The sequence below is a fragment of the Mustela nivalis genome (assembly GCF_964662115.1).
Source record: "Mustela nivalis genome assembly, chromosome: 16".
Classification (NCBI taxonomy): Eukaryota; Metazoa; Chordata; class Mammalia; order Carnivora; family Mustelidae; genus Mustela; species Mustela nivalis.
In genome coordinates this window covers 7,490,788-7,512,744 of record NC_139035.1, presented here as the reverse complement: position 1 = coordinate 7,512,744, position 21,957 = coordinate 7,490,788, and the positions used below count along the sequence as shown (strand labels likewise).

At 49.4% G+C, this 21,957-nt stretch overlaps 2 protein-coding genes across 2 annotated transcripts in view; both read left to right on the top strand.

Annotated features, from left to right (window-relative positions):
* The window catches only part of PLD5 (phospholipase D family member 5), a 328,471-nt gene that overhangs the window by 42,590 nt on the left and 263,924 nt on the right, over positions 1-21,957 (top strand). The gene's annotated exons all lie outside the window — the stretch shown is intronic.
* LOC309849824 (uncharacterized protein) overlaps positions 16,622-21,957 on the top strand; it is a 55,860-nt gene continuing 50,524 nt past the window's right edge. Inside the window, exons 1-2 of the mRNA XM_082702817.1 lie at positions 16,622-16,703; positions 17,250-17,281. The gene's annotated coding sequence lies outside the window, so the exon portion shown is untranslated. The remainder of the gene's footprint in view (positions 16,704-17,249; positions 17,282-21,957) is intronic.

The window sequence follows — 21,957 nt, the reverse complement described above, 5'->3', positions numbered from 1 at the left end:
AAGTGAAAAATACGAAACAATTTTTTTTCTACTAGCATCAGGATCACAGCTAACCACTGTAATAGCAGCCCTGCCCATTCATTGCACTGCATACCGTCTTTTTAAATTTTCACTTTGGTCCCCCGTGAGGGAGTACGTACCATTCCCATTTGGAAATTGGACCAAAAGGGAGCCAGCATTGCATCTTACCCCAGGGTATCCTGCACATTCTGTTGGAGTGGAGCGTGGACTATACTGTCTTTGTGTTCCCAGTTCTACTTCTCTCTACTTACTTGTTTTAAATTGCTGTACCAGGGGTGCCTGGGTGGCTCAGTTGCTTTAGCGTCTGCCTTTGGCTCCCATCGTGATCACAGGGCCCAGGGATCAAGTCCCACCTCAGGTCCTAGCTTGGCAGGGAGCCTGCTTCTCCCTCTGTCCCTCCCCTGCTCACGCTTCCTCTCTCCCTCTTTGACAGATAAAAAATGTCTTAAAAAAATAAATTCCTATACCATTTTTTGTTATTTTTAACCCAGAAGGAGGATATCTTACTCTTTAAACCTAGACTTGGGAATTCCAACAGCAGGGAATGTACTACTGCTCATTGAAATATCCTTTGGGGGCTTTGAGGAAACATCTGAGTACTCCTGAATGCACTTTTAGACTTCAGTTTTAGCTTGCGCTTGAGTATTATTACTCTGTTATTAGGGTTTTGTTTTTGTCTTAATGTTGTCTTCTGTCTCTTTTCTCTTTTTTTGATTCTCTTCTTGCTCATTTCAGATCTCAAGACATTTGGAGATTAAGGAAATAAAATAAAACATCTCTCTCTCTGAATTTCTCTTTTAAACTCTTCTTTAAAACTCAGAGAATTCCACTGTTTTAAAGAGTCGTCAGACCTGAACTTTTATCTTGGGTCCCGTCCAAGTCATTTGTTGGTTGGGGTCCGTAATTTGAGATTCATCTGTGTTAGGAACGCATATACATGAAGAAGTGAATTGAGACTTTTAACCAGGAAAAAGAAAATGTTTCAGGCTTACTGTGTCTATGTACATTATGTATGCATAATATAGACATGGTATGTGTGGTTTATTTACCTTTCTTTTGCTGGGTAATCGTTACAAGATTCAGTCCTTTGATCAGTCACTGATGGCTCTTATAGAACTAGACTCCTGCATTTAATAGACTAAGCCATGTCCAACGGGGAATCTCCACTAGGGGAGCTTCCTGTTTTCCTTTTCTTTCTTGGTTTTTGTTTTTCTTTCCTTTCTTCCTTTCTTCGAGTAGAGCTGACACACAATGTTACATTGGTTCCGGCTGTGCAGCTTGGAAGAGCTTCACGTTTTGACTGTAGGTCAACACAATGTTTTATTTTCAGTCCGACACCCCTGTACACCCACACCTTGTCCAGCATTTGGCCACGGAGCCCGACTTTGCGGAGAGTTCTGGAATTCATCTCCGGACTCACAGGGGTGCTCTGCCAGCTTGCTGTGATGTTGAACCAGCGGCCGGTTCCTTGAGACACACCTGGAGACATCCAGGCAGACAAAGCATATTCCTTACGCACCAGCCATCAGGGGATATCTTTGGATCTGGGTAGCTAAGGGAGGGGAGGTGAAGAAAAATCGTGAGGTTTTGGGGCTCCTGCACCTGTAGTCATCAACATCGCCGTTCCTCTGGCCCCGACGGTTCAGCAGCGGGAATGCGCGCGGGCTCCGCTCTCCATCTTCTCCTCTTTGAAAGCGTCGGTGTGGGCACGAGCCCCTGCCTGTCCACCAACAAGGCAGCGGTGCTCTTGTTTCTTTTTCGGCCACTTCAAGTTCAAGGGTGCTTAGTGTCGCAACACCAAGGAAAATGTGTCCTCTTGCGGGTTGTTGAAATCGAACAGGTTGGTCTCCCAGAGCCCTTTGATTTCAAACAAGATGATTTGTGAGAGCCCCTGCATAAAGGATTTCCACAAGCTTCCATCTCATCACGGACTTAATCAAGCCACGTGGCTTTCTCTACGATCCGGGGTGGCCAAGGGAGGGAAGACGAAGGAAACACCATCACTGTGCTCGTCCTCTGGCCGGCCCGTTACGTAACACACTTGATTGCCTTCAAAGTTCGGGACCCCGTTTTGTCCTAATGGATCTCACCAGAACAGGTACAGTTTCTAAAAAAACTCCGTTTTGGGAATCCAGCCAGTGATAATGTTGATTGTGCGTGGGAAGTGTTTGTGGTCCTAGACGTGGAGGAACAAGGGGACCAGGCAGTTCCAGCCAAGCAGGGCATGTGTTTTAGACCCATTTTGTTCAGGAATGAGCTTCCTGAGCTCCAAGGTGAGTCACAGTCATGGCCATCACCTGCTTCACTTCCTGCTGCCTGTAAGACCAAATCTTCAGGAACTCCCTAGATCTGAGTGGGGGGCAGTGAAAGGTATCCTCGAGCTACTGGCATTATTTTTTCCTAAAATAACTTTCAGTCTGCAGCGGAGAAAGGACATGGGCTGGGGCAAGGTGCGGGGACTTGCAGGGGGGAATGGAGAGATCTAAGGGGTAAAGGCTCTTGGGGCGGTGAGTGGGGCCCACAGCCAGCAGTCTGGGAAGGGGATGCATCGGAGGAGATGAAGAATTGACAGCCCAGGCAAGCTCCAGCAGCAAGCCCTTAGTCCTCTGCAGGGACGGCGATTGGAGGACCATGCTGCCCGGGAACCACCATGGCTTGGAAGGGCATCCGCGTGGCTGTCAGTGCCAGGGACCTTGGCCACGTTGTCTCAGACAAAGGCTGGTGGCAGGGGAGCCTGCTAAAACCTCGGAGGGGGCGTCTGGGACTAGCACGGTAAGACAGGAGCAGGCAGGGTCGGTCTCCCGAGCACAGCTGGGACTCCTGGACGTGGGAAGAGAAGGGCAGGAAGGGAAGATTGATTTCTTACTCATTGGGTCCATGGAGGTAGAGGGGAGTTTTAACAAGATGACCTAGTTTGATCCATACCCAATAAGCTAGAGAAGCCGGTCATTGTCAGTCACGTTTGGCAGATGAGAACATTTGCCTCTCCTTCGCCACCATCAGTAATATTAATGTTATTAACAGCAATAATAGTAACTTTTATAGACTTTGTCCTTACGTCCTATAACTCCCTCCTGGGGATTTCATCTATGGAGGCTTGGCGGCTGGGGGAGATTGGCTGCTCAGCCGGTGAGTGATGGCTCCAAGTTCAAACCCAGGCCAGTCCCGTTCTCTAGCCCCCCAAACCTCCCGGGATGTTCTGGGCACCCACCTTCTTTGTTCTCCTAAGGTATCACGGGGGCTCGATGCACTGTTTACCACTAAAGATGGTCATGGAGGGTCATGAGCCGTAGCCTCGGGTAAACTTCCTTGTGTCCCTGCTACACCGAGGACTTTGCTTTGAGGAAGCAAGTGTGATTTCGTGAGCTGTTCTCAGCCGCTGGACCTGAGCCAGGAGCCTCTTCTGACTCGGGGACACCGACTCCGAGGGCTCGTTGGGGGTCCCAGCAGAGTCAGCATGCGTTCACCGAGGTGGAAACGGTGTGTGTGTTTGGGGGACATGTAAAGAGCCTCTCCAAATCCATAAGAAAAGGCAACTCCAACTCATGGGCCGAAGCACGAGAAGGTAAAATTCAGAGATCAGAAAATACAGATGGGCCATACTGCTGGCCATACTGCTGGGAAATGCTGCTCAGGCTCACAGGTGATCGGGGCCCTGCAGATTCGAGCAACACCATGACTCTGTGCGGTGTTTTTCCGCTGATGGGAAGAGGGGGATGACTGAGAAGGTCCAGGGGCATCGGGGGGCGGGTGGTCAAGCCTACAGCATTGTCTGGGGGGAATGGAGGTCGATGAAGCTTTTCTACGGTTCAGCCTGGCATCACCTACCGAAACTGGAAGTACCTGTACAAGCAGCCCCGCTTCTAGAAAAAAAAAAAAATGAGTCTTTGGGAAATAGTGGTAACCTGTTTCTGAGGATAGTTACTGTGGCTCCTGTTTAAAATAGTAAGTTATACGCAACTAATAAATCATGGAACCCTACATCAGAAAACTAATGGCGTACTGTGCAGTGGGTAACTGAACAGAATAACAACAAATAAAATAACTTAGTAAGAAAACGATCTAAAAGTCCTTGTCCAGGGACACTGCTGGGAAGTAGTTTATAGTGTGATCAGCGTCGTGTGCTGGCGGAGACCATGGTCTTTGGAAGCAGATGGGCTGAGTTTGAACGATGGCTGCACCTCTTAGTAGCTGTGAGACCCTGAGCAAGTTCTTGCTCGCCTCTGCCTCGGTCTTGTCTTCTGTAGGGGGGATAACACTATAACAAAAAGCCCCTCTTGCAGGAAGGCCGCCGTTAGTGACTGACTCCAGACCTCAGAGTGTGCTGAGCCTGACACACAGTGAGTCCCACGGAAGTGTTTCCTAGTACTATTATTGTTGCTGCTGTTTACTTATTTATTTTTTTTTTTCTGAAAAATACCATTCAGCCGCAAGGAGAATAAATATTCTGACCCGCGTGTTCCGCTGTAAAAATGTGAGGTGATTACGAGAATCTTTCAGAACAGCATGTATGGTGAAATCCCACTCAGTAAAAGAAAAAATAAAATTATGCTTGGAAAAGTCTGCGGCACCTGGGTGGCTCAGTGGGGTGAGCATCTGACTTTTGATTTTTGGCTCGGGTCATGGTCTGAGGGTCGTGGGATCAAGCCCCGTGTAGGATTCCGTGCTCAGCAGGCTGGGAGTCTGCTTGGGATTCTCTCTCCCTGTCCCTCTGCCCCGCCCACTGCGTATGCTCTCTATCTCTCAAATAAATAGGTAAATCTTTTTTTAAAAAGTCTGCAAAAACTAACAGGAATTTAAATGATTTAAGGCTTGGGCCAGAGTGGGGTGGAAGATAAAGGAAGATGACCGTATTCATTTTCTATGCCTCTAAATACATGAATATTACTACAGCTTCTATCACGTTTACAGTGAAAAGTAAGGACATCTTACCTATCTGCTCAGGATCTTATGAACATATTACATATAGTTTGTAGGCTTATTGGATATTGATCTAATAAAATGTCGGAAAGGTTATATCCAGTAGTTTCCTCCATCACTTAACAATTGCCGTGCTTAAAGTCTGGTTAAGTTAGAGCCCACGACAAATGCTTAAAATCAGTAAGGCACTATGAAAACTCAACCATTTGGGGATAGGAGTTGTTTTGGAACTCAAAAATACTTTGGCTAAGTGGAAAGACCTTATTATGAAAATAACAGATTTTCATTTCCTCTCTAATTTTATAACTCTTGGCAATACAACCTTTGTTTTGCTGTGAAATGTTGGAAAAGGAAACGAGTGGATGACTGAGTTCTATTTTCCAAAATAAATACATTTTAGTTTTGTCTGGAGGTTGTAGGGCTGTGCCACATCGGGTTACTGCCTGGAAGGGGACCAGCGGGGAAACTTGGGCAGGGGGCTCTCCTCGGAGCTCTAGACCTAAGCATGAGCACTGAAATCACAGATATGCTGGAGAAGCTTTAAAACTCTCCGAAGGAGGGCCTTTGGGAGAAGGGCGTTCTTTTGGGGTCACTGGTCAGCCCTTGCTCTGTGGTTGTGACGCCCACGCAGAGCGCCACCTGGTGGGTTCTGGAGGTAATGTCCGTGAGGGTGCTGCAGGGATGCGGGCTCTGCTCTTGGGTGGTCCCCTAGCATCACACAGTGTGGAGGTGAAGTCAGTGACAGTCCTATTCCTGCATTTGGAACTCTGTTCGTTCCTTTCTCTGCTGGATTGGGCAATTGCCCAACGACTACATTTAGTGAAAAAAGACATTGTTGCAGACATTTCAAGAGGACTGCCATGTCCTTTTAGGAAGAGCAAAGGATTCTTATCTACAAAAATGGTTAAAGTTGTTTTTTTTTTCCCCCTTACTTGCTTTAAAATTTTGAGAAATTTCAGCCATACCAAACAGTGCACAGAATCCTGTAACCAGTGCTCACAGATTATCCATAATGGACAAGTATTAAGATTTTGTGAAACTGAGGAACACGTCATCGTTTTTAACTGAAAAGAACAAAACAGAGTGCCTGGGTGACTCAGCGGGTTAAGCGTCTGCCTTCGGCTCAGGTCACGATCCCAGGGTCCTAGGATCGAGCCCCGCATTGGGCTCTCTGGTCGGCAGGGAGCCTTCTTCCTCTGTCTGTTGTTCTCCCTGCTTGTACGCTCGCTCTCTGTCTCTGACAAATAAATAAATAAATAAAAGCTTTCAAAAACATAAAAAATAAATAAATAAAACATTCCATGTGAAGATGAAGTAAGTCGCTTGTTATCTATTCCCAATTTCACTTCTCTTCCTCATTTCCCTCTGACAATCACTATTGTCAATTTGGTAAATATCTTTATGATCAATTCTTTGTTGTTGTTGTTGTTGTTTTTAAAAAAAAAAATACTGAGTCCTATGCCAACCCCTGTTCTACCTGCTATAGATAAAGAGAAAAATAAAACCGTCTCTATCCCCGAGGAGCTCAGAGTCTGTGTGGGAGACAAACACCTCAAAGCCGGTTGCAGTCCAGGGTGAGAAGGTTGAAGTCAGCCCAGGGGCCATGGGTGCACAGAGGAAGGAGGGACTGTCGAGGAATCGGGGAAGGCTTCCTAGAGGAAGTGACGGTGGGCCAGACCTCACAGGATAAATGCACCTGCTGCCTCGAAATGACTGGGGAGGGACTTGAGAGCTGTGGAGAAGAGCTGAGCAAGGGTATGGGGTCATAAAGCAGAATTGAGCCCTCAGGGAAGATTGAAATGCCCAGCGCAGGGGACCTGGCCAGTGGTGTCGTTCTGCCCACACCTCTTTCTAGCTCAGAATCTCCGTCTCCTTCAGTTTTTTTTTTTTTTGTTTGTTTTTCTATTCAATTAATTAACAGTAATATATTATTTGTTTCAGGGGAATAGGTCTGTGATTCATTAGTCTTATATAATACCCCATACTCCCTACAACTCATACCCTCCCGATGTCCATCACCCAGCCACCCCATTCTTCCCATCTCCTTCCCCCCAGCAACCCTCAGTTTGTTTCCTATGATTAAGAGTCTCTTATGTTGTCTCTCTCTCTCTGTGGTTTTGTTTTGTTTTATTTTTCCCTTCCTTCCTCTCTGATCTTCTGCTTTGCATCTTAAATATGCGTATCAGTGAGATCATGTGATGATTGTCTTTCTCTTCATGGACTTATTTCGCTTGACATAATACCCTCTAGTTCCATCCACATCATTGCAAGATTTCATTTGTTGATGGCTGCATAGTATTCCACTGTGTGTGTGTGTGTGTGTGTATACATATATATATGTATATATATATATACACCACATCTTTATCCATTCATCCGTCAGTGGACATCTGGGCTCTTTTCCATAGTTTGGCTAGTGTGGACATTGCTGCTATAAACATTGGGGTGCACATGCCCCTTCATTTATCATTCATTTCTTTATAGTTTGAAGATCTATTCAATTCATTGATCATTTCTGACCTGCCCTGTGCCAGGCACCGTTCTGGATGCCTGAGATGCACTGGGGAACAAAATAGGTGCGAGTTTTTCCCTTCATGGAGTTTCCGCCCTAACTAAGAGACACTTTTTTTTTTTTTTTTTTTGCAATCATATAGTATATTGGAAGAGAAAAATGCATGGCTATAAGTAAAATTGGGGTAAAAAGGCATCTTTGATAAGGTGAGATTGGGCCAAGCCTTGCAGGAGATAAGGGAATTCGCCCAGTGGTTTCCAGGTGGGAGACCATCAGGGCAGAGAAGCCGGTGGTGGGACGTGCCTGGCGTCACTGAAGACTGGGCCGGGGGGGCAGTGTGGCTAAGCTGGAGGGAGCAGGTGGGAGAGCCAAGGTGGACGTGCCGAGGAGGGATGGTCCCGGAGACGGGGTCACGCGGAGCCCCTGGACTGTTGGAAGGTTGGCTTGAGTGGTAAATGGGGCGCCCTTGCAGGGTCGCAGTCGACAGGTGACACACTCGGCCTGGCTGTGTTGAAAGCAGATTGGAGGGGCAGCAGGGGCACGGGGTCGGGGGGGCAGTGACAACAGTCCTCCAAAGAGAGATGGTGTTGACCTTGACCAGAGTGATTGCAGGGTCAAGGGGAGGAGTGGTCCCATTCTGGAGGTGTTTGGAACGCGGACCCAGATGATTTTCTTATAGATTAAATTAGGAGCATCAGAGAAAGAAAGGCGTTAAGGCTGTTTCTCCCTTTTTTTGGTCTTTAATTGACATGAAATTCACAGAACCTAAAAGGAGCCATTTCTAAGCACACAGTCCAGTGGCGCTCAAGGCCTTCCTGGCATTGGGCAGTCACCACCTCTGTCCCCATCACACAGCCTCTCTGGAGCACCTCGGGGGCTCAGTTGGTGAAGCTTCTGCCTTCAGCTCGCGTCATGATCTCAGCGTCCTGGGATCGAGCCCCCTGCTCGGTGGGGAGCCTGCTTCTCCCTCTGCCTCTCCCCATCCCTGCCTCTCAGGCTTCTCTTTCTCTCATCTCTCTTCCCCCCCCCCCCCAATCCTCAAAATAAAACAAAACCAAAACAGCCTCACTTCATCCTCTACTTGGCCAAGCCCCTGGAGCCACTAACCTCCTCTCTGTGTCAAGATTTCCCTCTTCTGCATACTCGGTGTGAGGGGAATCCTGTAACAGGTGCTGTGTGCTGTCTGGCTTCTTTCACTCACTCTGCGTTTTCAGGCTTCAGCGATGCTGTGGCCGGTGGTAACGCTTCATCCCCCGACGGCTGGGCAGCAGCTCGTTGTACGGCCCTGCCACATGTCGTTGACCCACTGGCTCACGGGTTGGACGTCACGTCATTTCTGCTTTTGTAGCTCTTGCAATGGGCTTGCCACACATACTTGAATATGGGCATTTGTCCGAACATCTGCTACCCATTCTTTTGCGGATCTACATAGGAGTGGAAGTGCTAGACCATTTGGTTAAAAAAAAAAAAAAATCATTGTAGTCTTGCGGTGAGTGTGATTCCAAAGTGTGTGGCCTGCAAGGACCGAGGGACCGAGTTGCCATCATCGAGATGAAGAAGGCTGTGGGCGAACAATATTTCAGGGAAGTGGAGGTTGGGACGGCCGGAGCCATGCTCAGGTGGTCCGGTTGATTTTGGGATCCTCTTGGACGTCCCCGTGGTATTGTTGCATCGACTTGGATGGACAAGTCTGGAGCAAGCAAAGGAGGTTGGTGCCGGTGATGTCGTGTGGGAGTCGCTGGCGCTTAATTGCCACTTAAAGCTATGGGGCTAGAAGGTAGAGGGACAGGAAAGCGAGGACCGACCCCAGAGGCGTTGCAAAATCAAGAGCTTGGGCCAAGGACCCACACGTAGACAAAGAAGGAACAGCAGCCAGGGAAGTAGACAGAAAATCAGGAGCTTTGAGGTCCTCAGAGGCTGGGCGAAGGCTTTCGAGGCTCAGGTGTGATTAGACCTAAGTGTGGACATTAGGTCGGGTGACAGGGGCAGGGGGCAGGGGGGTCATGGGCCGTGTCAGGGGACGGCAAACCCAGCATAGGTCATGCTTTCCAGGTTTCACCGCAGGAATAAAGAAGTGACGCGGCGGCTGGTGAGGAAATGGTGAGCGGAGAAGGTCTTGTTGTTCCTCTGGGAGTGGGAGGCGTTCGTAGCTTCCGTGCGCCGATGGGAGTGATTTGGTGTAGAGCAAACAAATGGACTCTTTCTTGTAGGAAAGGGGGGAATTCCAGATGAGAAGCCCTCGAGGGACCCCGAGAGGGGCTGCCTTTAAATAGCCTCAGGGCGCTTTCTCCCTGGGCGCCTGCGGGGAGGGTGAGTGGGAGCCCCGGGGTCTGCAGACGTGCCGGAAGACCAAGGGTCCGAAGCTGAGCGTGCGAAGGGGCCAGACGGTGTGGGCAGTTGGGAGAGAGGCGAGACCTGTGCAGCGGCCCTCGGAGAGGAGCGGGTGGCCGAGCTGGCGGCGTGGAGACCGGTGCTCGGGAGGCCCGGGGATCCCGTGGACATGCAGGCGTGAGCGGAGGTTGGCCTTGCTGCGCAGGACAGGAGGGGAGACGGGACGGGGGCAGGTGTCCAGTGCTGGGGGACAAGCAGGCGCGAGGAGGCAGGACAAGAAGGGCACGGACGAGAGGGCGCGTGGGAGCCTGCGGTCACCCCGCTTGGCTTTGATTTCCCGCTGGTGGTGTGGAGGAGGAGACCTCGGGGCTGAGACGTGGTGTCAGGCTCTGTGATCCGTGGGTCGCATTGGGGTGGGGGAGGTGAAGAATCACTGGCAGAGAGAGAGACAGGGAAAAGTAGAGGCTGCTGGTGGTGACATGGGAGCCGGTGGCTGAGGCCGAGTGGGGACTGTTGAGAGGGATGGTTCCAGGCAGTGAGATCGCACAGCCCCGGGAGGTTGTCTTACAGTGAGACGACGCGTCCGTCATTAAACCCCAAGCAGGGACCGAGACATCATCGCGGAGAGAAGGGAGAAGACAGCCGACCCGGGGCTCAGCGGACAGCGGGGCCCTTGAGACACCTATTGGGCGATCTCGTCTGATGGCGTGAGATTGGGGCTGGAGCCTTTTTTTGGGAGAAGGGAGAGAGAACACATGGTTTCCGAGGGGCAGGGAGGGCGCGGGAGGGGCGGGAGGATGTCTCCTGCCTTCCTCAACCCGTGGCCCAGGGACCGAGAGGAAGACAACTTTGCCTAGAGAGGATGGGGGCGGGGCCCCCGGGGGAGCCAGGTGTCTGTGGGGACCAGGAGGTGAAGGGAAGGTTCCGGAATAGGGGACATAATGCAGGAGAGTATGCAGATGGCACGGTGACCGTTTGTCACAGTAGATACCATAGATCTGGAAAACGTGTAATAGCTGTGATCCGCACACATTATAGTATTGTTTTGTGCGTATACAGTTGTTGTTTTTTAAAGGCAGTGCGGCTGGAGAATCCAGTCCTTCTGACCGACGGTGGCTCTTTTCCTAAGTGCGTGACCTGTGATTTGGAGAATAAACAGCTGCGTTTCTAAAATAAGACGCCGGCAGAGGCCCAGCACATAGGAGGCCTTCCGCGACGTCTGTGGAATAAATTACTGTCATTCCATTAGGCTGAAGGAGGAGTTAGCAGAGACCTGGGATTTCTAAGGGAATGTTTCGTTCCCCCCAAGGGGGCTCAGACCCCGTTAACCAGACATTTCCAGAGAACTGAATACGGCTCCGTGCTGGCACTGCACAGGGCACTTAAGGTCCCTGCTTCTTCCCGGAGCTTCGGTTTAAACAGGTGCAAGTTCATGAGTATGAGGCTAGATTTTTGAACGAAGAGATTTGTGTGTGATTGAGATGTTTTTCCATTAGGCTCCCAAATATTATTTAAAATCTTATTCAGACGTAGGCTCATTTTTATTTATGTATAACTAGATCTTTGTAGAGCCTCACTGTACCCGAGGGACACAGCTTTGTGTGTGTGTGTGGGGGGGCTATGTATGTGTCTGTGGTGTGTATAGATATGTGTGGCGTATATATATATGTGTGTGTGGTATATGTGTGTGTCGTGTGTACATGTTTATTGTGTGTATTGTGTATGTGAGTGTGCTCTGATACCTGTGTGATGTGTATACATGCGTGTTGCGCATGTTGTGTGCGTGTGTGCTATATGTGTATATGTGCGCATATATTGTATGTTGTGTGTGTGCATATGTGTGTTGTGTGTGTTTCTTTGCGGAGGAACGGGCAGTGGACAAGGGAGGAATGTATGACTTGTGAAAGCCTGGGATGTTACTGGAAATTAGAAGTGCACTTCTGCCATAATTCGCTAATCCCGTTTCTATAGATCGTAGAGTGCTTTTGGTTGAGTGAGTGGAATTTATTTATTTAAGTATGTGCAGAAAAAATAAGCAAGAGTATTCTGGGCGTCTTTATGGTGTTTTATTACAGATACTTCCTTTTCTGCAACACTCGGATGTTATTGCTGTCCCCATTCAAACGCATTTATGGCAGGAATTAGACAGCCAAGACCTTGACCGCAGTGGCCAGTGGGGACGTTGGTCAGCTGAAGCCACGGGCTCCCTTGGAAGGGACAGCAGGCTCTTGGCTCCGGGTCTGTGTTCCACGTGGGATTGGAGGCTGGGAGGGGCCAGATCTTCTGATGTTTTCAAGAGAAACAAACCAAAAAACCCAAAAAACTAAATTTTAATGAGTTCTCATTTTTTAAATGTTGGAAACTAATTTCACTGTGTTTACAGTATGACAGAAACCAAAGATCTTCATTCCACAGGTGGCCTGTTTGAGACCTCTGATTTAGACGGTCCCCAAACAAGTGATAGCATTTAAGATGTTTAAGAACAGCCAGGATCACTCCAGACTGGGATTCCAATGTGCAGACTGCATTGGGGTTTGTGCCCATACTCCGCACATGTCGCATCAACCCCATCTTCTCTAGGGCAGCATGGCCTGCAGGGCGTGGAATGTTCTGGATGGGCTCTGTCCAACCTAGTAGCCTCTAGCCTCTAACACTGTGGGACCTTGGAAATGTGCCTGAGGTCATGGAGGCACTGCATTGTTAATTTTAGTTAATTAATTAATTAATTTATTTATTTATTTTTAAGATTTTATTTATTTATTTGAAAGACAGAGATCGCAAGTAGGCAGAGAGACAGGCAGAGGGAGAGAGAGGGAAGCAGGTTCCCTGCTGAGCAGAGAGCCTGATGCGGGACTCGATCCCAGGACCCTGGGATCATGACCTGAGCCGAAGGCAGAGGCTTTAACCCACTGAGCCACCCAGGCACCCAATTTTAGTTAATTTAAACTTCAGTAGCCAAGCCTTCCTGTGGTGTCTACAAATTCTCATCCGCACAGAAGCCCAGCCTAGAGCTACTGAACAGAACCAAACCGAGAGACACCTTTGATTCGCAAAATGATGTAAGGGAGAAAGGTGGGGTTGGTGGTGGTGGGGTCTGGGACAAAGTTTCATACCTCTAAATATATGAAACGTCCAAGTCAAGCTGATACACTCTTAGGTAAGATACGTTCCATCCTTCTATCCGGACGAGACTTTCCTCGTAACAGCCTAGGAGGCCAGGTTCCCATTTAGAATTCCTGGACTGTTGGGTCCCTGCCTCGGAGCGTGGTGGCATGGGCAGAGCTGGCCCCTCCGTCCCCACAATGCTCCACTCATGGCCTGACCAGTGAGCCGGGGTAGAGTGGAACTTTACCTAACGGGAGAGCCAGCACCGCCGTCTTTGCGGATTTCTGTTTCTACTGCACGTTCCGCCTGGTCCCCGTTTTGGCTACACCTGCCCCTGACCTGGAGACCCTGTACCCAGCTTTGCAGACGTGCCGTGTATCACAAGTTCCCGCACTGATCTGGGTCTAGACCCACCCTCTGGGACCCGCACTAGGATCGGATCGACGCCTCTTGGGATCTCTCGGAAGCCTCTCCCTCTCCCTCGTCGCCTCCAACTGGGGGATAATCACTTTGCTAAATGGGCCTGCGCTGAATTCCTTACAGGCAAATGAGAGCTGAACTTGACTGCTGCTTTTAAGGAGTGTTTAAGAACCCAAACAAGGAATGGGCACAGATGTGACTCCGGCCCGGGGTTAATAAGGAGAGTTCACTTCATTAAGCTGCTTATTTACCATCACGGAATCATCTTTGGCAATTTGCCTCGGGAGACGACGTTTCTTACTTGGGGCGATCATTTATGTCCAAAGAACTGGGCGGGCAAAGACCGATTACAGTTGCTTCCATCCACAGGTAAGTCAATCCAGTGAGCTCCATGGGATTAAGGGCATTAGCTAAAAAAATCAGGGATCTTAATGCTGAGATGTGGACCTGGATTATCTTCATCGAAATAACATCTTTCAAATGATTTATACAATCTGACAGTCGAGTAGGTGTGGGGAGAAAAGCCCATAGCCGTTGCCCTGTGTGCGCACGTATTTGCAGGTGAACACCAGAGCAGGGTCCGTTGGACGGGGGCTTCGGAAGCTGATTTTGAACCACCGATTGCTCACGTTCTTTTCGGGTTGGAAGCATCTCCTCCAGGAGCAGGAGCTGGAGCTGGGGATGAAACCTGGTCACCGCTCCGGAAGCCAGAGAGCCCTGCCCTTGTTACGCAGCAGCTCCCTCCTGTGGTGACAAGGCAGAACAGGCACCGAATCTGGGCCCCTTGGAGGAAGTCCAGATCCCAGGCACAGAGCCCCGAGAACCCCCGCTCCTTGGCGGTCTCTAGAATTCAGGATTGTGGGTACAACAGGCTCCGCGTCCGCCGCTAGACCGTTCAGACCTTCATGCGATCGGGGGGTGTATGTGCTTGTTGCTCCGTTTCCTGGAGAACACTTGCATTGTCTCTGCGTCTCCTTCATTTCCTTCCTTCTCTAGCCACTATTCATGGTTAAACTGTCCCGTATGACTTCATAGCCCGTCAATAATACTGTGATCAAAGTTCATGTCGGTATTTTGTTGTCGAAACATGTTGTCTTCTGGGTGACTGTTCTCGTGGTATAAATACTTGGCAAACCTGAGGGGTTTTAGGAAGTGATGGGTTCTTTTTCTCATTGCCTTGACCTAATTTTCCCTCTACCGACATCAGTTCTAGCTATTGAAACAGAAACCTTCAAGACATTATTAGAAGCGGAAGGACATCCCTACATGCTTTATGACTCCTAGACTGAGTAGGATTGCCTGAGATTAAATCTGAAAGCGCCTTCGTGCCCGTGTGCTTATTCCTAAGGGATCCAGCGATCCTGTGAACTTACCTCTAAGGGATCCAGCGATCCTGTGAACTTACCTCTAAGGGATCCAGTGATCCCATTTGCTTATTTCTAAGGGATGTAGGAAACCCATTTGCTTCTTTCTTTTCTTTTCTTTTTTTTTTTTTTTAAAGATTTTATTTATTTATTTGACAGACCAAGATCGCAAGTAGGCAGAGAGGCAGGCGGGGGTGGGGGGGTGGGGTGGGGAGCAAGCTCCTGGCTGAGCAGAGAGTCCAATGTGGGGCTCGATCCCAGGATCCTGAGATCACGAGCTGAAGGCAGAGACCTAAACCACTGAGCCACCCAGGCGCCCCCCCAATTTGCTTATTTCTAAGGGATCTGGTAATCCCGTGTGCTTATTTCTAAGGGATCCTGTAATATCTGGTCCATTCGAACTCTTGAAACCCTCCCTGTGGTTTCAAGAATTGGCTGCCTATGGGGCTGGTCAGGGGTGTGGATGAGGCCACATGTGTCCAAAGACAGAACAAACCCCTGAGGCAACGCAAGAGGATAGGGTTTGGGGGATAAAACTGGAAATAGGAGAATGGGGGAAGGATAAACAGTTGCCAACCCTTCTCGCTGCTCTTCTGAGGGGGTGGACAGGCCTCATTCTGCTGCTGTGGAATGATCGGGAGTCTGATGTCCTTCATTTCTTCTGGGATCTTACCCCCAGGGGATCGTGGCCACAGGGACCGGGGGCCGTGGCGCCTGCGGGAGCTTCCCGTCTCTCCTGGCTCCTTTATTTATTTATCTGTTTATTATTTTCATTCATGCAGGTCCGGTATTTCACATACTGACCAGTGAATAGCAAGCCCTCTTTGGAGGGAGGTAGTCTCGTCTCTGTGGGCTTCTCGTATACATTTTACATATCTTTTAAGGATGTAATAAAGGATTCATAAAGAAGATAAAATGGATTGGCTCCGTTCAGAAAACACTGAATGTAAGAGTATAGTGGTTTGTACACCTGTGTAAGAGAATTTCTCTTTTTTTCACCTTCCAAAACCCAACATGGCAGCCGCTTTACTGGAATTTATAGTAAGTGAGGAAGGAAAAGCAGGTGCACAGGTTAGCAGTTAAGAGCTGCTTCTGCTTATTGGCGCTATTATTTTCATGCGTCCTGGCCTGAGCTTTGACCGCCACCTGCCTCTTCTGTGCGCTAGCTGTGTGGCTGAATCCTTCCGAGAGAGAGAAACATTTTAAAGCCATAAAGTATTGTCAAAACATAGGAGGAACCCAAAGAGCCCAACGGTTTCCTGTGACTGAGCAGACGCGGCTAGATTTAAAGCATCTTGGCAGATATGGTCCCTGCATGTGAAGAACTTCTAGTCTATTTTGTAGGCTAAAGCTCTGCTTCATGGACTCCTTTGATGCGCCAAGAACTTTGCTTCCCGCCTGTTTGGATCGGACAGCGCGACAGTGAACGGTGTAGTCTGGGCTTAGGTCCTGGGTTTGGTCCTGGGCGCACTTTGCAGACTCCCGCCCGTTACAGGGCGGTCGCGACCCTAATGTCCCCCGGGGCTCGCCGGTGTGGCCTCTCCCTCTCCTCTCTGATGGATGGGAAGGGTGGCAGCTCTGCTCAGCTCAGAGGTGTGCGGAAGCTGGCAGACTGCCTGCGTTCCCCTGGGTCAGCTTGAGCTCCCGCTATAATTTCATCCCAGAAAGCCACACGCCCCATCAGAGAGGGAGAGGGAGGGAGGCAGGGAGGAGGGGAGGGAGATCTAATTGAATGTAGCAGCCTTTGGTATTTGCTTAAAATGCTAAACAAGAGACCCGGGTCTTTAAGAGCAGGTTCTCGGGGAAATTCTGGAATTGCAAGCTGCAGCCCTTTCTCCCTGCGCTGGGTTTGGCTGTTTTCCAAAGCATCGAGGCCAGCGATTGAGGGACTGAAATATAATCAGTGGTGGCACATTTGCACCACACGAAACATTCTCTGCCTCCAAAGCCTCCAGTGGCTGTGGGACCGGCTCACCGGCAACAGCTCTTGGCTGCTGGCCTCTGCAGGGAGGGAAGATTGGATCACAATGGTAAGAACCTCCAGAGTTTTCTGCAGAGCTGGTTTGGGACCTGGCATCTGCCCGTGGCAACGGCTGTGGGTAGCAGGAGGCTGAACGTGAGCTCGGGGGTGCTTTCAGCGTCTTCCTAGAAAGGGCAGGGACCCCCCCCCGCCCCCCGTTGGCCCCAAAGCCCTGACTTTTGGGAAAAATGATTCGGAGCCTCGTAATGAATAAGGACCATTTGCTGGGCTGTAGCAGGGAGGGACGGTCCAGTGGTGACCTCAGACGTGAGCCCCGATGAACGCAGCCGCTCGTGCACGCTCATCCTCTGGACGTAGCTGTAATGGCCAGGAGGCTGCCTCCCAGAAGTGATTGCTTTGCTCTCTCGGTATTTTCGTGTGGGGCTACAAACCCGTTCATTCGGAAGCAGCTCTCTTGCCCGACGAGTGAAATGTCCCCGTTCTGCGAGTGTCCCTGTCGACGGGAGGCATTGGCACGTTACCCACGACTAGAGCAAACTTCTGAGTGATTTCTTTTTTTTTTTTTCTTTCCTTCCAAACTGTCATTCGCGCACAGCGACCAGAGGGGCCCAGGTTCTAAAACAAAGTGTAAGTGACTTTGTTTGGAGGAAGTCTGTTGGATTGGCCCTGGCAGAGCGAACATTGCCCGGGGCGGGAGGCATGCCTTTCTGGGAGCCTGAGGTCTCTGGACGAGGGGCAGGGTGTCCCCCGGGGTGGGGGGGGGGACCATGGGCTGAGCCCCCAGGGCCCCGCGCATTTCCTTTAAGGAATCCAGCGATGAAGGACATGGGTAATAATAAGATTATATAACATTTAAGAGAAAATATAACCTATTACTGTGTAGAGAGAATGCCTGAAATACATTTATTTGACTGCACAGCTGATGTGTGGGACACGATTATTCCGTTTATAATCCAGATGAATGAAGAGAGTGCTGATGAGGGATATGGGAATTTTTAGAAGTCAGTCTGCCTCTCCAACCAGTCAGAAAGGGGGACACTGGGAACCAGACTGATGAGACTTGCATTTCACTTCCTGCCCTCACCCTCCAGCCTCGATCACTCACTCAGGAGCGGACAGACCGTGGAAACGGTCACAAAGCTCAGGGTCCGACAGTTCCCTCCTTAGTTGACGGGCTAGGAGGTCTTCTAACCCCGGGGAGATGTCACATGAAAGAACCACCTATTCGTCCTTGCCCAGCAGGGTGGGTAACCAACCATCAGCTTCCCCGGCAGGAGGATTAAAGGGGGCTCCTTAGTGCTTTCGAATGTTTTGCCTCAATTCTGGAGGCATAATAATTCTTTTACTTTTTTTTTTTTTTAAGGATTTTATTTATTTATTTGACAGAGAGAGAGAGAGAGAGAGACAGTAAGAGAACACAAGCAGGGGGAGCGGGAGAGGGAGAAGCAGGCAGCCGATGCGGGGCTCGATCCCAGGACCCTGGGATCATGACCTGAGCTGAAGGCAGACCCTTAATGACAGCCACCTAGGCGCCCAATTCTTTCCTTTTTATTAGCCTGAGGGCGTTCCTTTAAGGATTAAAAAGGACCGAGCTCTAATGCAGGTAGGGTCCCTGCAGGCATCCTCGAAGCCTGGGCGTGAGCTGAAGCCTAGCGACAATCTTGTACAATATTCAGGGAGACGACAAGGAGCCTGCCAGGGACATGACAAGGAGCCTGCCAGGGACAAACTCACTTAATTGCAGTAGCACAACCTAAGGAAGGTATGTGGGCCTCTTTTTTGGATGGCGGGAAAAAAGTTGGGAACATTACCCAGCTGTGCATTGAAATGAAACCTTTGGTCTAATTGAGCTTTTCCAATCTCCAACTGAGAACACTGAAGCCGTCACGGTGCTGTAGGGCAGACGGTCTAACCAGCCGGCTTTTGCAAAGGGAGCTGTGCCTCCCCTTCCTTCTAGTGAGAACTCCGTCCAGAGAGCAGGGGGTTGGCCAACGGGTCTTTGATGGTCAGGGGAGGGAATCTCTGCATAGGTTAGATTTTTCAAGAAGTCCCTCCATGAGGATGAGGAAACCCATCGTGTTTTTTATCGTGCAGATGTGGTCAGTTACCTTGCTTATCAGAGAGAAGGGACAGTCATTGTGTTTCACACCCTCCTTACTAGATCAGGAGCGTGTTGGGACTTGCTGGGCGCTCCACCAAGTAACTTGGCCCGCCGCGGGCTCTGGCCTCAGATCGCCTGTTTTCATTTTATTTACAGATCGGAAGAAAATGCAGAGTTAAACCCATCCCACAGAATTGCAAACCACTTTAAGTTATTTCCAAGCAAAGGAAATGTGTGAATGCTTTCCAGGAATATGTTACAAATATTGAGGTTGTTTCTGCTACGTGCCAAGTGTTTTAAATGCTTTAATACTCCCCATCCTTCTTTTTAAGCAGATATTATTATGATGATTATGATTGCCATTGTGCTGAGATAAGGTACAGAGAGACATTAAATATTTGCTAAAGACACACAGCTAGGCAAAAGTAGTATGAGGGTAGGAACAATTACAAGGACCTTCCTTCTTCTTTTTTTTTTTTTTAATTAATTTATTTTAGAGAGAGAGAGGGCATGAGTGGTAAGTTAGGCAGAGGGAGAAGGAGAGAATCTGAGGCCGACTCCACGCTCAGCACGGAGCCTGACACGGGGCTCTAGCCACAGCCCTGAGATCAGGGCCTGAGCCCAAACCACACGGGTCGGATGCTCAACCAACAGAGCCCTGCCCATACCAGGCACCCCTCAAGGCCCTTATTCCCGAAGCCACCTCATCCTCCAACCTTTTAAGGTCTGGAGGAAGGTAAGAGAAGCCAACACTTCGATGACCAGCCTTTAAAGCTTCAAATAATCTTTGACACTTCTCTTCCTCATATCCAGTCCGCTCCTGAGACAGGTCTGTTCTTTCTTGGTGTCCTCTGGTTGGACGCAAATCTTGTCATTTGATTCTCATGTTTCCACTGTGGCCAGCTTCCCTTCAAAAGTTCCCTTCATCTGGGACAGGGTCTAATGTTATGGAAAGAGGTTTTATTTATTTTTTTAAAGATTTTATTTATTTATTTGACAGACAGAGATCACAGGTAGGCAGAGAGGCAGGCAGAGGGGGAGGGGGAAGCAGGCTCCCCGCTGAGCAGAGAGCCCGATGCGGGACTCGATCCCAGGACCCTGAGTTCATGACCTGAGCCGAAGGCAGAGGCTTAACCCACCGAGCCACCCAGGCGCCCCATGGAAAGAGACCTGGAGCCCCATTTCTCTGTTCCCCACCTGTTTGTGTGGTTTGGGGGCAGTGATTTTTTTTTTAAACTCCTTGACAGTTACTGTTCTTGTTTGCAAAATGGGACTCATGATTCTCACCACTGTCGGGTCTCGGTAATCATTGCCTTAACGTTTGTGTAAAGTTGGATGTCCGATTAGGCCGGAGATCACGGTGGGGAGATGAATTGTGAGGAAGCTTTTGAAATTATCGGAGTTCAAGGTGATTAGGGTTTCCGTGAGGATGGCAGCGAGAAAACGAAAAAGAATCCGAGCAGGAGGACGGACGCATGAGCCGTGAACGGTTCACCTGGGCAGGCCACGGATTGGATGTGAACTTGAGAAAGGGAAGCGCAGCCTCTCCCGTGAAGCAACAGACTCGACAAGAGGGAGGGAGAGTCACGGGACTGTAGTTCCTCCGCCACCAGGCATTACGCTTTGTACCCGATGGGTTGTGTGTGTTGTCAAAGGAATAAAAAAGACACCCATCGAGGAAGCAAAAGTAGGAGAGTCAGAACATATAAACTGATGACTTCTGTAGCCTGTCACCCGAAGTCCAGGGGTGTATTTAGAGGTGAGGGACAGGGTAGCGTGTTCTGGGACGAATGTGGAGGCCCGGGTTGCTAAGTGGCCTTTTGGTTTTGTTCCTGAAGAGAAGAAGGTGGGTTCAGAGGGTCAGGGGAGGGGACGTGTGCCTGCACCCAGATACAAGATCCGAAGGTTTTGGAAGTTTGAAGGTGACCTGTGGAGGGCACACCGGAGATAGCTGGAAATGACTAATGATTTCAGGGCCGGGTTCTTGATAACGGATGACCTAGCAGCACGTTGATAAGATGAATGGAAAAATATGGAAGAACACGAGTGGATAAAAAAAGCCCCCTTCCCTCAAAAAAAAAAAAAAAAAAAGCACACAGAATAGAAGTATTTCATTAATTAGAATATGTAGGATAAATTGTCAGGAAGGGGGGTATTTTGATGCACAGTTTAGGGACTTCAGTGTGTCGGTTGGCTGTGAGTCTCTCCTTGAAGAGTGTGTCAGGAGCATTAAAAATTATAAATTGTCCTACCAGGGATGTAATGAAGACGAATCGTTCCTCTTGTGCTTTCTGTGGTCTTGTGCAAAGGAGCTGCCTTTGATGGGTTCAGGGAAGTGCAGAGCTGAAAATAAGCAAACGTGAGCTCCGTTCCGGTTTCATCCCGTTGGTCAGCCTCATGGGTCCAGATGGTTCACGTTGGATGCTGGACCGGTCCCGTCTGGCGAAAAGATGTAAGAGCAGGTGGATATGGCGTGGTGGGTAAAACACCACAGAAATCATTGCCGATCAAGCCTCATGTTGACTGTGAAATCAGTGTGAGAGAGGAAGACCTAGGATAAAGAGACTAATTAGCTGGGTAACCTAGAAATTAAATAGGTTCCTGGGAGGAGATGCTCCTTGGGGAGATGCTCAGAGGATGACGGGAGAAATGGGATAGTTCAGGTTGTTAGCCTTAAATGCAAATTTAAATGTTCTCGTGTAAATGTGGACGTGAGAATGGCACGAAGATCCTCCGATGTGTGTCCGGTCCTGGCTGTATCTGGTACTCGGGCTGAGCTCACGACAGGCAGGCTCATGCTCCCCACTGTCTGCTTCTCCGACTTCTGCTCTTCCCATCGGTATTTCCAGATGCCTCTTAGTTTTTCCCCTCCTCTCTTACTTCCCGTCTTACTCTTGGGATTTAGCAATCCAGTATGTGGATTGGCTGCCCAGACATTCCAGACCCCTGGGGGTTTTTCGGTCGATGAAGGGCTCAGACTCCCCCAAAACCCACCACCTTGAGTCAGCCCCTCACCCTTGGCCGTGGCCCCACCCAGAAGGGCAAGTGTACTTGGAGGCATTGGTGTTTGGATTCTGAAATTCTGTGTTTGGATTTAAAGCACGTTTTATAAAAGTACTTAGGTTAATTTCCTTATGTGGTTAGTTACTGTGTTTATTTCGGTTTCAGTAGGGAAATCGAAATATAAGGAAGCATGTATGGA